Here is a 15,241-nt window from a genome sequence, read left to right as displayed (position 1 = left end):
ACACACATATGTATGTATGTATGTATGAATTTAATTTGAATAGATAAAAGAAAAATTGAAAAGATAAAAAAAAATTGAACTTATCAATCTCTCTCTCCTCTCTATAAATATCTGTGTGTATGTATATCACAATTTAAATAGATAAAAAAAAGTTAAACATTGTGAAATTCAACACATAAGGGAAATAGGCTTGGTGAATTTCAACATATTGGGAAAAACAAACTTGAATTTCAATAGATAAGGGAAAAATAATTGAACAAATAGGTTCATAAAAATTGAACAGATAAAAGGATTTCAACAGATAGGTTAAAGGATAAAATTGAAAATAAAATGTCCTCCAAAATAACAAAATGTACTTCTTACCACAATATTTTATAAAAAGTGTACTTCTCACCAAAAATAAATAAAATAAAATTACTCATGGGACCTAACGCCTTACCATTTTTAAAATAAAATTTTTACCAATTTTCTCTAAATTATATGATCTCTCATGAGATTTGGAGATAATATGGAAAACCCCACATTTTGGCATTGTGACACCAATCACCCTTTTAATGAGGCTACAAGGATCAAGGTTTATGTTGATAGTGTTAAGATATATGATGATATTATTATTTTTTTTCATTCATATAATTAATGAATTATTGATGAAAAATAAGTCAAATATTATGTGAATTAAAACCTTAGGAGAGTCTAATATAATTCAGTCAAATTTATGGAATTTATTATATTTTTTCCAAACTTAATGAGAGGTTAGTGTAATTTATTATAAATAAAAAAATATACATACCTTTTTATTTTTAGGGTAAATTACAAATACACCCCCTGAGGTTTGATTAAAATACAAATCGCCCTCTGTGGTTCTGAAAATTACATTCCATCTCCTGAGGTTTCTAATTTCATAACAAATCGCCTCTTTTATTAATAAATCATCAAGTCAATTAAAAGTTTTTAATGATATTATAAATATGTTTCAATTAATAATTTAGGGTAATTTTATTATTATATAGGAGTGCAATTATGATTTTTTTTTAGTTAATTCTAATAAATAAAAAATTTTAACAAGGGGATATTTGTAATTTTTTAAATTACAGGGGTCAATATATACTTTAAGCAAATCTCAAGGGGTGTATTTGTAATTTACTCTTATTTTTAAAAGAAAAAAACAAATAAAAGTGACATGTCTATCTTATACAAATAAAATCGATTCAATAAAATTTATGCTATTAACTAGGTTATAAAACAGTTGAAGATTATCATATTATACATTATAAAAGCTTGATGAAGAAAAAAATTAATAAGTGATTTTCATAAAATTATGTGATCATTCCATTACATATTTTATAAACGTAGAGATTTTTGGTGAAAAGCCCCTCCCATTGGGCCTTTTTTGTGTGAAGCCCACATAATAAAATACTGGTTCCAAAAGTCTCTCAAATAAAAAAAACATGGTGAAAAGATTGAAATACCCTTTCGTATAAATGGGCAAATATCAAGGATGGAATCGTTTGTCTCCCTCACTCTGTTTCATTGCTTGAACTCGTTGGTCTGAAAACAAGTAACAAAAGTACACAATAACAAAGTAAAATTTTGTTGTCATTGTATCCAAAAAAAAAAAAGATCATATAACACCAGAGTAAAAATTTACTCTCATTTTATCAAACAAAAACAAAGCACATACCAGAGTATTTTACTCTCATTCTGTCAAACAAAAATAGAGCACATTCTTTGTCAAATGGTGGGATAAAATGGATCTTAAGGATCTCATCCCGAAAATTCAACAGCACACTAAGGCCTGTTGGGACTCTGTCAAGCAACCTGCTTTACCAGCACCCTCCTCTCCAGTTACAAATCCTTTTGTCCAGATGCAGAAGGAATTAAAACAAAAATTCCCAAACCTTTCAGATAATGAATTAATTCTCAAAAGTATGGATTATCTGAAAGAACAATTTCTCCAATCAGTTAACCCCGAAGATGACGTCTCTATGAGGTCAGGCACCAGTCATACACAATCTGAATCTGAGGCCGATCCCGCCGACCATGTGTTAGCAGGAGAGTCTCAATCCGACGATGAGACGGAACCCACTCTTGGTGACTTTTGGGATTCCTTCACTGCTGCAATTGCTGACAAAATGGCCCAGGACAAAAGCAATAAAGGAAAGGGTCCCGAGCTTTAGAGCGTCGGCACAACCGGACAATTCGACTTTTCAGAAAGCAGATGCTCTATCAGTATCAAGGGAAAAGTTGTTCCCCACTTCCGCCAATTTTGAAGATAAGAAGATAGGTGTAATCTGTCGGTACAATGGAAGATCTCCACCTGTCTTATGTAATAATGTAATCTTATCTTCTTTTGTCTATTTAAGGGATTGCCTTCACCCTTGTTGAGGCACTTAGAAATTTTCAGCTTTTCTTTTCTTTTGAATTTTCTGTCTATTGTAATCTCCTTCCAACCCTCTCTTGTAAAATATTTTACTTCCTCAATAAAAGTTTGCTATTCGTGTTTCAATATGTATGTCCTCAGTTGATTTACTAGAATTATACTTATCAGCACAACAATTCTGGCTTAATCAGAAACAGTATTATCTTAGCCTTCCCCTTGACCGTTATACTCAACAGTACATCACCGAGCGGTTAGCCAATTGTGAAAGGTATCTACAGGAACTCCAGGAGCTGATCAACGAGCAGCTGGTGGCTTGGGCGGCCAGAAGGCCTCCGCCACCCCAACAGTAAAGGTATACGAGATCATATATGTACTAATTTGTTTTATTTATGTTATTATTATGTGTGAATTAATTCTTGGGTTTGTGCTTATGTAAGGTTAATTAGTGGTTAGGGTTAGTGGGACGTCACCCAAGTCGCGTAGGGTTTAGGTCGTGTTGCAGAGAGTGCGTTTGACCGTTTGATGCCCGTAAGCCGTTGACAGACGTGCTAATCTTACCTTTAGTGAGCACCTTTCATGGTATCAGAGCCAAGTTTTAATTAGCACATAATAAGAAAATAAATTTAATAAATTAGACATATATGATCACAATACAATCATGTCCAATTCACAAGAAAATACAGTAGAAATACCAGAAGCAGGATCAGTAACATCAGTAGGAAACACTATTTCCTCTCTAGCCGAAGCTGCTGAACTAGTAGCCTACCAGGATGTTAAGGAAGCCCTAGATAAGTGGACTATCCCAACAGTAGATCCAGCAACCATTTATAAGAAAGGAACTTTTAACTTTCTTAGTAAAAAAATAATAAAAACTTTTGAACATGCATCCTGTATTCAAAACAATGATGAAATCATTCATTTAATTCATATAAATGATTTTATTCCATTTGTTAAACAGTATAAGTACATCCATATAGGTTTAGTACAAATCGCTTTTAAACCATTGACCCTTCTTGGTCAAAACACCAGTATCCAATGCACCTTACGTGATGGCAGATGCCTTGATTGGCGTGCCTCACTTATGGGAGCAATCGAGACGAGTTTGTCTCATGGACCAGTTTATTTTGATATTTATCCGAATCTTAGTGTTGCCCTGTGTGATACTAATCTTTCCGAAACTCTTGAACTCAGAGTTCTTACTCATGGTTATCAGTACAAACCAGGGACACCTCCCTTTTCAGTTCATTCCAGAATTTGTATTAAGGCTTTAACAACTTTAAATCCTTATGTCAAAAAGAAGACTGAAGCAGGTAAAACAGTATTGATTGAAATAAATCTTTACAGCAGTCAAGTAGCCGTTCCCAAGATCCTCCCTTGGAAGGACATAACTTTTCCTGACAGATGGGAAATTCCTAATGCTGTCCCTCCTAAACCTCTCATCCAGCATAACATAGATGATGTTATCCAGACAGACAGAGGTAATGTCTACCTCCGATTCCAGAAACCTATGCTCACCAGGAGCAATTCTTCTAATGCCAGTTTTCGAACTGCCCCTAGAAGCCTTTCCAACAACAGTTTTCGTTCTGTTCCTCCCTACCAAGTGGACTATCTGGAATCTAGTCGTCAATCTGTTGACAACTTACCCTCCAGAAGACAAATAGAAAATATTCTCCAACAGATACCTTCTAGGCCTCCTAGTAGACCACCCAGTGATCCACAGGAAGACCCTATGACATCAGAAATCCAAGGAATCCGTCTTTCCGAAAACCGAATTCCTCATGGTGTTTATACAGCACCAACACCATCACCAGATAGCCCAACGGCCAGTGATATGAATTTTGATATTTAATGGATTTTACACCAGGTAGTGAAAATAGAAAAATTTTAAACCAGGAATTTAACCAGAGACAATACAAAAAATTTAGGGATTGGTATTTTACCAACCATACTTCTGATCAGTTAGCCAAATATAAAACTCAATATTATCACCATCTTGAGTTACATCAGAAACTCATACCTTTTGTGGAATGGTATCATATAGCTACCCAATCACAAGTAACAGTTATTGAAGACCAGTACAAAGCCTGGACTACTACAGAAGGAGAACCAAGTAGTATTAATGTTTTAACAGATACCCAAAAGGATATGCTAGCAGTAGCAGACCAGATCCAAGATCCAGAAATAAAAATAAAATATCTAAAAATGTGTTATGAACATCAACAAACCATAACAGAAACCCCTCTTATGCCAGATTATTCTTATAATCTTCAAACAGTAATTAACAGAATTCAGACTAAATCGATAGTAGAACAACCAACTACTCTTCAGGATTTAAAAATGGAAATTAATATCCTTAAAACAGAAGTCAAACACTTGCAAACTGCCAGTGAAGCTGCCATCAAAGATATTAAATATCTTCATACTCAAATTCCCAAACAGAAAGAAAAAGAAACTGAACAACAGCTTGATCTTAACAAGAAAGAACCAGAATCCTCTACTCCTTACCTATTACTTGTTAGTCAAGTCACTTTTCAGAAATGGTACATAAAAATTTCTTTTATGATTAAACCGGATTTTATCATTAAGAATGCCATTGCCTTAGTTGATAGCGGAGCTGATATGAACTGTATCCAAGAAGGTATAGTTCCAACCAGATACTTTGAAAAGACTACCCAGAGTCTTACCAATGCAAGTGGAAATTCTCTCCAAATCAGGTATAAAATTCCCGAAGCTTATATTTGTAATGAAGATCTCTGTCTTCCTACATCTTTTGTGCTAGTCAGAAATCTTACTACAAATATCATCTTAGGCACACCTTTTTTATGCCTCTTGATGCCTATCCAGAAAATAGATTCAACAGGAATTTACTCTCAACTTCAAGGAAAAACAGTTAATTTTGAATTTATCACTCAACCGTATACTAAAGAATTAGATCAAATTCGTGATTTAATTTCTGTCAAACAAAATCAGATAAATTTGATTCAAAAAGAAGTCTCTTTTTTAACAACAGAACAAAGGCTTAATCAATCTGCTTTTCAACAGAAAATTAAACTAATTCAAAAAGAATTTCAAACAGAAGTTTGTGGTAATGTTCCTAATGCTTTTTGGAATCGCAAAAAGTATACTGTAACTTTACCATATGAACCAGATTTTGATGAAAAATATATTCCAACTAGAGCTCGCCCTAGTCAGATGAAGAAGGAATATATGGAATTATGCAAAACAGAAATTCAAGGTCTTCTTGCTAAGAAACTCATCCGTCCTAGTCACTCCCTGTGGAGTTGTACCGCTTTTTATGTCAATAAAAATGCAGAGTTAGAACGAGGAGTTCCTCGCCTTGTCATTAACTACAAACCGTTAAATGATAAATTGAAATGGATTCGATATCCTATTCCGAATAAAAAAGATCTTTTAGATCGTCTCCAGGATGCCATAATTTTTTCCAAATTTGATTTAAAATCAGGATATTGGCAAATTGAAATTGCTGAACAGGATCGCTATAAAACAACTTTTACCGTACCCTTTGGGCATTACGAGTGGAATGTTACGCCATTCGGCCTTAAAAATGCTCCTTCAGAATTCCAGCATATCATGAATGATATTTTTAATCCATTTACAGAATTCACTTTATCTTATATTGATGATGTTTTGATTTTCTCTTCATCAATTGATCAACATGTTAAACATCTTAATATTTTTAAGAATGTTATTATCCGAAATGGTTTAGTCCTTTCTGCACCAAAAATGCAATTGTTCCAAACCACCATCAGATATCTAGGACATAATATTTCTAATGGTAGTATTATTCCTATTAACAGAAGCATGGAATTTGCCTCTAAATTTCTAGATGAAATTAAAGACAAAACTCAATTACAGAGATTTTTAGGTAGTCTTAATTATATTAGAGACTATTATCATAATCTATCTGCAGATGCTAACATTCTGTATTCCAGGTTAAGGAAGAATCCTCCACCATGGTCACCAGAACATACTTTAGCAGTCCAGAAAATTAAAGCTAAAGTCCAACAGTTACCTTGTCTTAATTTACCTAATCCTGAATGGAAGAAAATCGTTGAAACCGATGCTTCCAATGAAGGATTTGGTGGAATTTTAAAACAGTTTAATCCCAAAACTCAGAAAGAAGAACTTTTACGTTTTCATTCTGGGCATTGGAATCAAGCTGCTTTAAATTATCCAACCATTAAACAGGAATGTTTAGCCATTGTAAAATGTGTTATTAAATTCCAGGATGATTTATTAAACCAGCATTTTATCATCAGAGTTGATTGCTCTGCTGCTAGACAGATATTTAAACAGGATGTTAAAAATCTTGTTTCTAAACAGATATTCGTAAGCTGGCAGGGTTATTTATCCAATTTCGATTTTGATATTGAATATATTAAAGGAGAAACTAACTCTTTGCCTGACTTTTTGACCCGTGAATATTTGCAGAAATCAGCAAATGACCAGTAAAGGCCAAAGAGGTCGTGGTCGTGGCCGGGGCTCTAACCCCCGCTATGATCCATCAGAATATCCACCCCTCTCTCGAGGAGGTCAATCCAGTAATCCAACGGCTAAGGATGTTCTCCTTAGACCGGAAGATCCGTATACGCCTAACAGTCTATCCGACGAAACTGTTCTTTGGATTGAACCATCTGATGAACACTGGATGTCTGATCCGTGGGAGATTAAACGACGATATCTCACCACCCAACAGTCCCCTCCTCATTTTGATCAGTACAGATACATTTATGAACAGATAATGGTTGAAACTGGAGCTGCTGAAATTAAGCACACTCTGCATGATGCCAACAAGGCTGCCAGTCCTATTCAATTCAGTAAAATTGTTATCCGTAATATTATGCCCATTTCTACTTGGGGCATTCATCCGCACACCACACGGGATCTTGATCTCCGTAACAAACAGACAAAATATTCATACTGGGATTACATTGATGCTTTTACCCATGTATTTTTTACTCTCATTTCGTCAAACAAAACTTGATCATACACAATAAAAATAAATCAAAAAAAAAAAAAAACCAATCAACATACCTGATTGAACTTGAACAGTAATCAAACACATGATTGGAACAAAACCTCTAAAACTCCATCAACACTCACAAATCTCGATGAAACTCTCTAAATCTGATATAGATTTGAAATGTAATCTCTCGTTCAATTAAGAGTATTGATCGTTGATGGCGAGATCGTGTATTGTTGACCAATGGCGAGATCTTCAAATTTTGAGATCGTCTTCATAGATTTTGTAGATCACCTTCGCTGATTTCACAGATCCTCCTCACTGAGCTCATGTATACAGGATCTGTGTATACATGAGCTCAAGATCCGTATATATAGAAGGGCAATATGATGAAAAATAAAAATAAAAATTATATAATGTCCCTATTGAGCCACGCGTCTTCTGCTCAGGGGCTTTTTGAAAAGAAATTTATTGAGTTGTCCTTTACCCTAAAAAAAGGCTCAAAATGGGGTTTCACCAAAAATCCCATAAATATATACATAAACTATAGAGGTATTATTCTAGTTTTGAAAACCTGGGGGAACCCGGTCTCTCAGTGGTTCTGCCTCGCGCACACCCATATGATCCTTGTAGATTTTGACTTTGTTTTGCATAAGTTAAAATGGAGTTTTCTTTGTTAAAATAGTCACAAAAAAACAAAATGGATTTTTAGCTCAATAAGATAAAATATCACATTCAAATCATAATCATTTCATTTTTTCTCTTACAAAAAGTTAAAAAAACCAAAAAACCTATCCGAAACGAGACTTTTTAGCTCCAGCCTAAAAAGCTAAAAAGCCAAACCACATCCCAAACGAACCCTTTGTAATAACAGTTGTTTATGTAAAAAGAAAATAAATAAATAAATAAATAATTTTATGAAATAACTATAAATACATAAATAAATCATATTTTGTTTTCTAAAATGGATAATTTAAATTTACAATCATACTTCTTTATTTTATAAAACAAAATTGAATCTGTTCTTATATTTATAATTATTAGATGAATCTATTTATTTTTTATTTTTTTGCATAGGTAACTTTTACATTGAAATTTATGAAGTAGACCGTTCAAATCATTAGCACAAATTTGGGTTAGTGCCCACAAGAATGACAGGGGTAGAAAAAAAAATACGAATAGACAAAAGTATTGAAGAGAGTTTATCCCATAAAACCTTTGTTTGGGATATGGGTTGACTTTTTCATTTTTTGAATATTTTAATCTGAGATTAAAAAATCTCGTTTAGAATGAATTTTTAGTTTTTTTTTTTTTTTTGACACGGGAATGATGCGTCCATAAGCAAAATTACGAGAATGCCCTTCACCCACAGTGAGAGATGAAATGAAGGAAATGAAACTGGGGGCTTTGCCTGCAAATGAGGTTTGTCGGTTGTGACTAAAGTAACTAATTTTGTCGTATGTTGCTAAAGTAGTCCTAAGTGCGTATGCCAAGCATAGCCTTTGTCAAGTCAAGTGAATATGGTGCAGTCAGGGGACTCACATCGTGTGAGACATATATATGGCAGGAGCGTTAGTTTTTACTTGTTCAAGTTATAAATATTGTCCAGTTTCCGATTGAAGCTCAATATATAAATAAAGAGAAATGATTTTAGATATTAATGCTGTGATTTCAAATGGCTCAAAATCGAGATCATCAACGCAAGCGATCAGAACGAGGTTTTTGGAAACAATCTTGATAGTTTCTTTCTTATTCGCCACAATTCTCTTAGTCATCCCTTACCAATACAAAAATGGCAACCCTGTTCCCACCGTGATATTCAACGGCATCCCCTCTTCCTGGTTTCATGCATTTGTTGTATCGCTCGTGTATGCCTTCACTGGAGCCCTCACCGCTTTGTTAATTCATGACACCGCCGCCGGCTCATTTCTTGCCAAATTTTGTGAGCTTGTTTCGATCCTTTGTGTGACGTCGGCTGTGTCTTTGTTGGTTTGGTCCTTCTTCATTCTCAGTTTTCCAAAGCCATGTATGGGATTGGAAAGAATTTAAGAGTTTAGAATTTACTTTTCTTCTTTTTTCCTATACTTTTCGACATTTTTTCAATTGACTCAAATTTGATGTGAATTTATAATTTTGTGTCAATTAATTTATGTCAATTACGCCCGACTAATAATATCAGTTGGTATTTTTTTTTTAAATGTGCATTATATGTCATATTTTTAAAGGTAAAATTATAATTCAATGATTATTTTTTATCAAATATCTTATTTGGTATTATCTATTGAACCAAATTGACTAAAAATTAAAATTAATGATCAAAATCAAACTAATTGAAATTGTAAATACCAAAATAATATAAGAAAAAAATACAAAAATTATCAATTTTTATTTTTTATTTTTATTTTTTTCTACTTTTTTACAATTATTTTTTTAGTACCTCCTCACCTAAAACAAAATTCTAAAATCCAATTACATATCAACTAATACAATACGTAACGACTTATATTTGCAACCATGGCTACTCCTTCTTCCCTCTCCCTTTGCAACTTCTACCATCTTGTTTATGAGGTATTTTTTAGTAAGAGATTATTACTGGAGTGGTATTAAGTTGCAAATATAATACCCATAAGGGTAACCCAATTAGTTGAGGGCAAGGGACCAGAGGCCTAGGAGTATGCTCCTCTCTAGGTCTCAGGTTCTAATCCCACCCCCAGCTAGCTATTGACGGGCCACTGCGTCTCTGCTTGGTCAATCAACTCGGGCCATGACATTAGTCGAGGTGCGACACTCCGAAGGGTGCTGGCCTGAACACTCAGTTATCAAAAAAAAAAAAAATTGTAAATATAATATAAATTATGTTTATTTACATACTATATTAGTGATTGGTTGAGATTAAATTTATGAAATTACAAAATACCACCTCTCTCATGGATTGCTAACCCCCTTTTTAAAGGAGTTTCATAGTCCATGTGACTTAACCCTATAGAAAATTTTCAAAACAAACATGGCCTGAGAGCTATATGTGGAGCTCTTTGAATAAATAATTCTTGTTTTTTTTTTTTTTTTTTTGTGTGTGTGTGTGTTATAAAATGCTTCTTTATCATGAAAATCATTTGTTAATAAAATTTATTGAACAGAGTACGGAGATCTTGTGATTAACTGTGTAAGTCCCATAATTCAAATCATTTCAATTTCTTCATGTTGTGTTCTTGTAAAGAGATGCAAAAATTCTTTATGTCTTTTACTTTTTCTATTCATTCTCTCTCTTTTTCTTTAGTTAAGAAATAATAAGTTGAATGAATTGAGGGGTACGAGGAAGAAGAGAGGTTGAGGAAAGGGAGAGATCATTCTTTTACAAGTCTAGGTAAATAAAAATTGCAACTACAATCATTTTGAGTGTATTCTACAGCTTACAAATCTTTTTTGATTAGCAAAACAAAAGCTTTATTGATGAAAAGAGGCACAAATACATGCAAAATTTACATCAACAAAGAATGGAAAATTCAAAAAGCATCATATCTAATTAGCACTTGACCCAAGATTGGTGAGAAACCAATCAAAAGTAGCCAAAAAAAACCAGAGAAACAAGAAAAACAACAACAGACCAAAGAAAAACAAATGCTAGCCCTCTGCAGCAACACACAGAGCAACAAACCAGTGGCCATTGATCCTGCTGCCAAGAACTCCACCCAACACACACTTCCAAACAACAAAACAACCAATCATTTGGACTGAGAGCCAACTGGTGGTGCCAAAACAAAACAACTAAACAGAGCATCTGTTACCGAACACCATTCTTTATCCATAGCATTCAACCTCCAAAACTAATCCAAAGCTTTGTATGAACTACTCTAGACAACTCATTAAAGTTGTGAGTTCAAACACCATTGGAATAACACCACGCAGCAGAAAAGCGACCATTCAGCCACCATTCCTGAAACTCCAGCAGACCAGTCCACAAATAGCCCCAATCACTGCACAATCACAGCTGACCAGTCCACAAACAATAGAAGCCAACCACAAACAGCCCCAACTCAGCAGGCCAAACCAACAACATACAACCTTAAATATCCTTTGATAGGGTTCTAATTTGTTGGGTATAGGAAGCAAAATCCTGTACTGAGTAGCAAATCCCTGCAACTTTGCTTTTAATCCACAAGGCTACTCTGACTTTAATCAGTTCCTGAAACTCACCAAAATTTGTCTGAGCATTAGTGAACTTACACTCATTCCTGTGCTTCCAAACAAACCATACCACTGCCAACAACAAAGCTTTCCACAATCTTGCTTCCAACTTTTCGCACTGAAAGGCAGTCCACCATTCTAACAATCCTACAAAAGACCCTGGTATGGCCCAGTAAATTCCCCACCAATTCATCAAATGGGACCAAACCTTTCAAATTAAAGGGCAACCCATCAGCACGTGATCTAATGTTTCCAATTCAGTATTACAGAAGATACATAGGTTGCTCATATTGGCTCCAAGCACACCAAGCTATTGAAGATAAGTACATGTTTTGATCCTACCTTTCCACACTAACCAGCCCAAGAATTGAACTTTAGGTGGAGAGATGTTTGTCCAAATCAAATCAGTAAGGTGAGTATCCATACCAGTTGTTGAATCACTTCTCTTGTAAAGTGTAGACACCAGAAATTTACCAGATGATGATGCCCTTCATTAAGCCAGTCCTCATGGTTACTCAACACAGGGATGGCTGCATTCAACAAAATATACAAGCTTTGAACCTCCTCTTCTTCCCAAGCAAATAGTGGTCTTCTGAATCTCAACTTCCATCCATCAGAATTTCATTTCCATTCAATACAGTCCTTTAAAGAACTGAGCTTATCAATTAACAAGTTGTATAATCTGGGATAAACTTCTGAAAGTGCTTTGGTCCCCATCCAGACATCAATCCAAAATTTGGCTCTATTGCCATTACCTACAATTACCTCTGAATTAGCTGCATAAAAATTCTTGAGACTGTGATTATAATCAGCAACCTGCAATATGTCCAACCAAGTCCTAGAGTACTTAGTCTCAAGTTTCTGACTGGGAAACCATCCACCACCAGAGATTCCATAGTTATAACAGATAGTTCTTCCCCATAAGGTTGTGGTTTCAGTTGCAAATCTCCACCACCACTTTGCTAAAAGACAGTCATTTAAATCTCTAACCTTCCTAACTCCTAGGCTCCTTCTCTTTTTATTCTTGGTTACCTCTTCCCATTTCACCAAATGGATCTTCCTTTTCAAATTAGAGCCTCCCTAGAGAAAGAAAGCTTGGATTCTATCAATAGCTCTTGCAACACCTTCAGGTAATTTGAAAAGAGACATATAATAAACTGGCAAGCTGGACAGAACTGATTTGATGAGTGTAAGCCTACCCCCAAACGAAAGAAATCTCATTTTCCAAGACGCAAGCCTCCTCTGACACTTCTCAATTATAGTTGCGCATGTACTCTTCCTCCTAGGATTGGCACCCAAAGGAAGACCTAAATAAGTGAATGGTAATGATATCTTCATACAATTCAATTTAGATGCAAAGTCAGTCACCATCTCATCCGGAACTCCTATTCCACAAATATTACTTTTATGATAGTTTATCTTGAGGCCAGACATGATCTCAAAACATCTAAAGATCCTTTTCACATTCAATACCTCCACCCATTCAGCTTTGCAAAAGACTATTGTATCATCAACAAATTGCAAATGTGATATGGTTTCTTCACTAGTCCCCACTGGTACACCCTTTAAAAGCCCCAACTCTTTGGCTCTGGCTAGCAAAATGTTTAAGCCCTCAACCACAATGATGAAGAAGAAAGGTGACAGAGGGTCCCCTTGCCTGAGACCTCTTTCAGGATTGAATTCAGCAGTTGAGGAACCATTTACTAGGATTGAGGTTCTTGCCGTAGTCACACAAGCTTTCATCCAGGTAATCCATCTATTGCCAAACCCAAAATTACCCAACATAGAGAATAAAAAATCTCAATTCACAGAGTCATAAGCTTTCTCAAAATCAAGCTTTAGAATTAGTCCTTTTTTCTTCCTCTTCTTCCAATCATCCACCACTTCATTTGCAATAAGCACCCCATCTTGTATATTCCTGTCCCCAACAAAAGCTAATTGCACATCTCCTATGATCTTAGGAAACACCAACTTTAGCCTTGCAACAAGCACTTTAGCTAATATTTTATATACAGAACCAATTAAACTAATTGGTCGAAAGTCAACCAAACTGGTAGGATTTTCTTTCTTTGGGATAAGAGCCACAAAAGAGTTATTCAGCTCTTTAAGTAGCATCGCACGCTCATGGAATTTCGTAAAGAAGCGCATAAATTCATTCTTGAAAACTGGCCAGCACTTTTGAAAGAACATCAGATTAAACCCATCCGGGCCAAGAGCTTTATTCCCATCACAGCCTTTAATTGCAGCCCAGACCTCTGTTATAGAAAATTCAACTTCTAAAACTGTAGATGATTGTTCACTATCAATATGTTGGAAGGGTCTGTAGACACCCCATTTTTTACCATCCTCAAGACTTGGACGTCACCGGTGGAACACTCGGTGATCATCCATGTTCGTGTTCGTTTTGAGTTCCCAGAGGCCTTGGTTGCGCGCCTTGCCTCAGGATCTCTCAACTTGTTTGTCTTGCATTTGGTTTTGCACCAAATACTTGTGCTTTTGCTTTGAGGGGCAAGGAATGGCTTGTTCGCCATTCCCACACCCCACCGGCTGTCCCCTCACATCACCGGCCGTTTATTGGTGCCACCGGCAGTGGTTTCTTAAAACCAATGGCCGGTCGGCACTATATATGGTCGGCCGGCACTTTATTTGGCCGGTGGCCTATTTTGTTGGCCGGTGTGATCCTTTTGCACCCTTCAGACTTGGTGCATGCCAGCTGTGCCAGCTGGAATGCACCAACACTCCTCCCCGTGCATGAAGTGGCTATTTTGAGCCTTTGCACCCCTTTTCCTTCTAGAAGGTTGAACCCTTTGGCCAAGCTTCCTAAGCTTGGCCAGCTGTCCTAGCTTCCTCAAGAAACCTTGACTCCTTTGCCCCCTTTGCCCCTTTCACTTAGCTTCTTTGAGAAGCTTAAACCATTTCCCTTTGCCTATATAAGGACCCCTCTTCTCCCATTGTCAAAGGTTGGTGGTTTCGAAAGAAAAACCAGAGCTTATACATATATATATATATATATATATATATATATATATATCTGATATATACACCCTCTCCCTCTATATTTTCCTCTCTCTCCTCCCTTGTGTGTGTTTTCTTGGCCTAAAAGTGCATTTTGACCTTACTTTTGCACTAATACACACACCATTACACCTTGCTCCGAGATTGAGAGGCATTGAGGGTTGTTTTTTGAGATTTTGGACTGATTTTGCTTAGTAGAGTGTGGCTGGACCAACTGTTCTTGAAGTGTTCTTCAAGGGTAAGACTTTCACTTTATTATCCCCGATCTTGCATTGGTTCTTGACCTGTCTTATATGTTGATTCAAGCTTTGAGTATAACATAAAAAAGTCTTACATTTTCATGCTTAAGAACTTTCATTAAGGGTGTTTTGGGGTTTGGGGTCGAACTCACCCTCTTAGGCCTTGTTTGGCCCTTTTGGTGCTTCCATTGTTAGGCTTTATTTGCTTGAGTGTTTGGTTCTTTTCACCACTGAAATCCAGTGGATTTTCAGTGGTAAAGAAGAGGGTTTGAGGTCTTGCATAGGGGAGGGACACCCCTCTCCCTTGGTCTCTCTCTTGTTTGCATATTTAGCTCAATGTGGTAGCATGCATGTCTAATCTTGTTTAGCTTCATTTCAGAGCTTATTTGGTGTTTATAAAACATGTTTTACCTCTGTCTCATGTGGGTTTGTTGGTCT

This window comes from Camellia sinensis, chromosome 7 (genome assembly GCF_055761805.1).
Source record: "Camellia sinensis isolate YWXY chromosome 7, ASM5576180v1, whole genome shotgun sequence".
Classification (NCBI taxonomy): Eukaryota; Viridiplantae; Streptophyta; class Magnoliopsida; order Ericales; family Theaceae; genus Camellia; species Camellia sinensis.
This window is presented reverse-complemented; position numbering follows the sequence as displayed.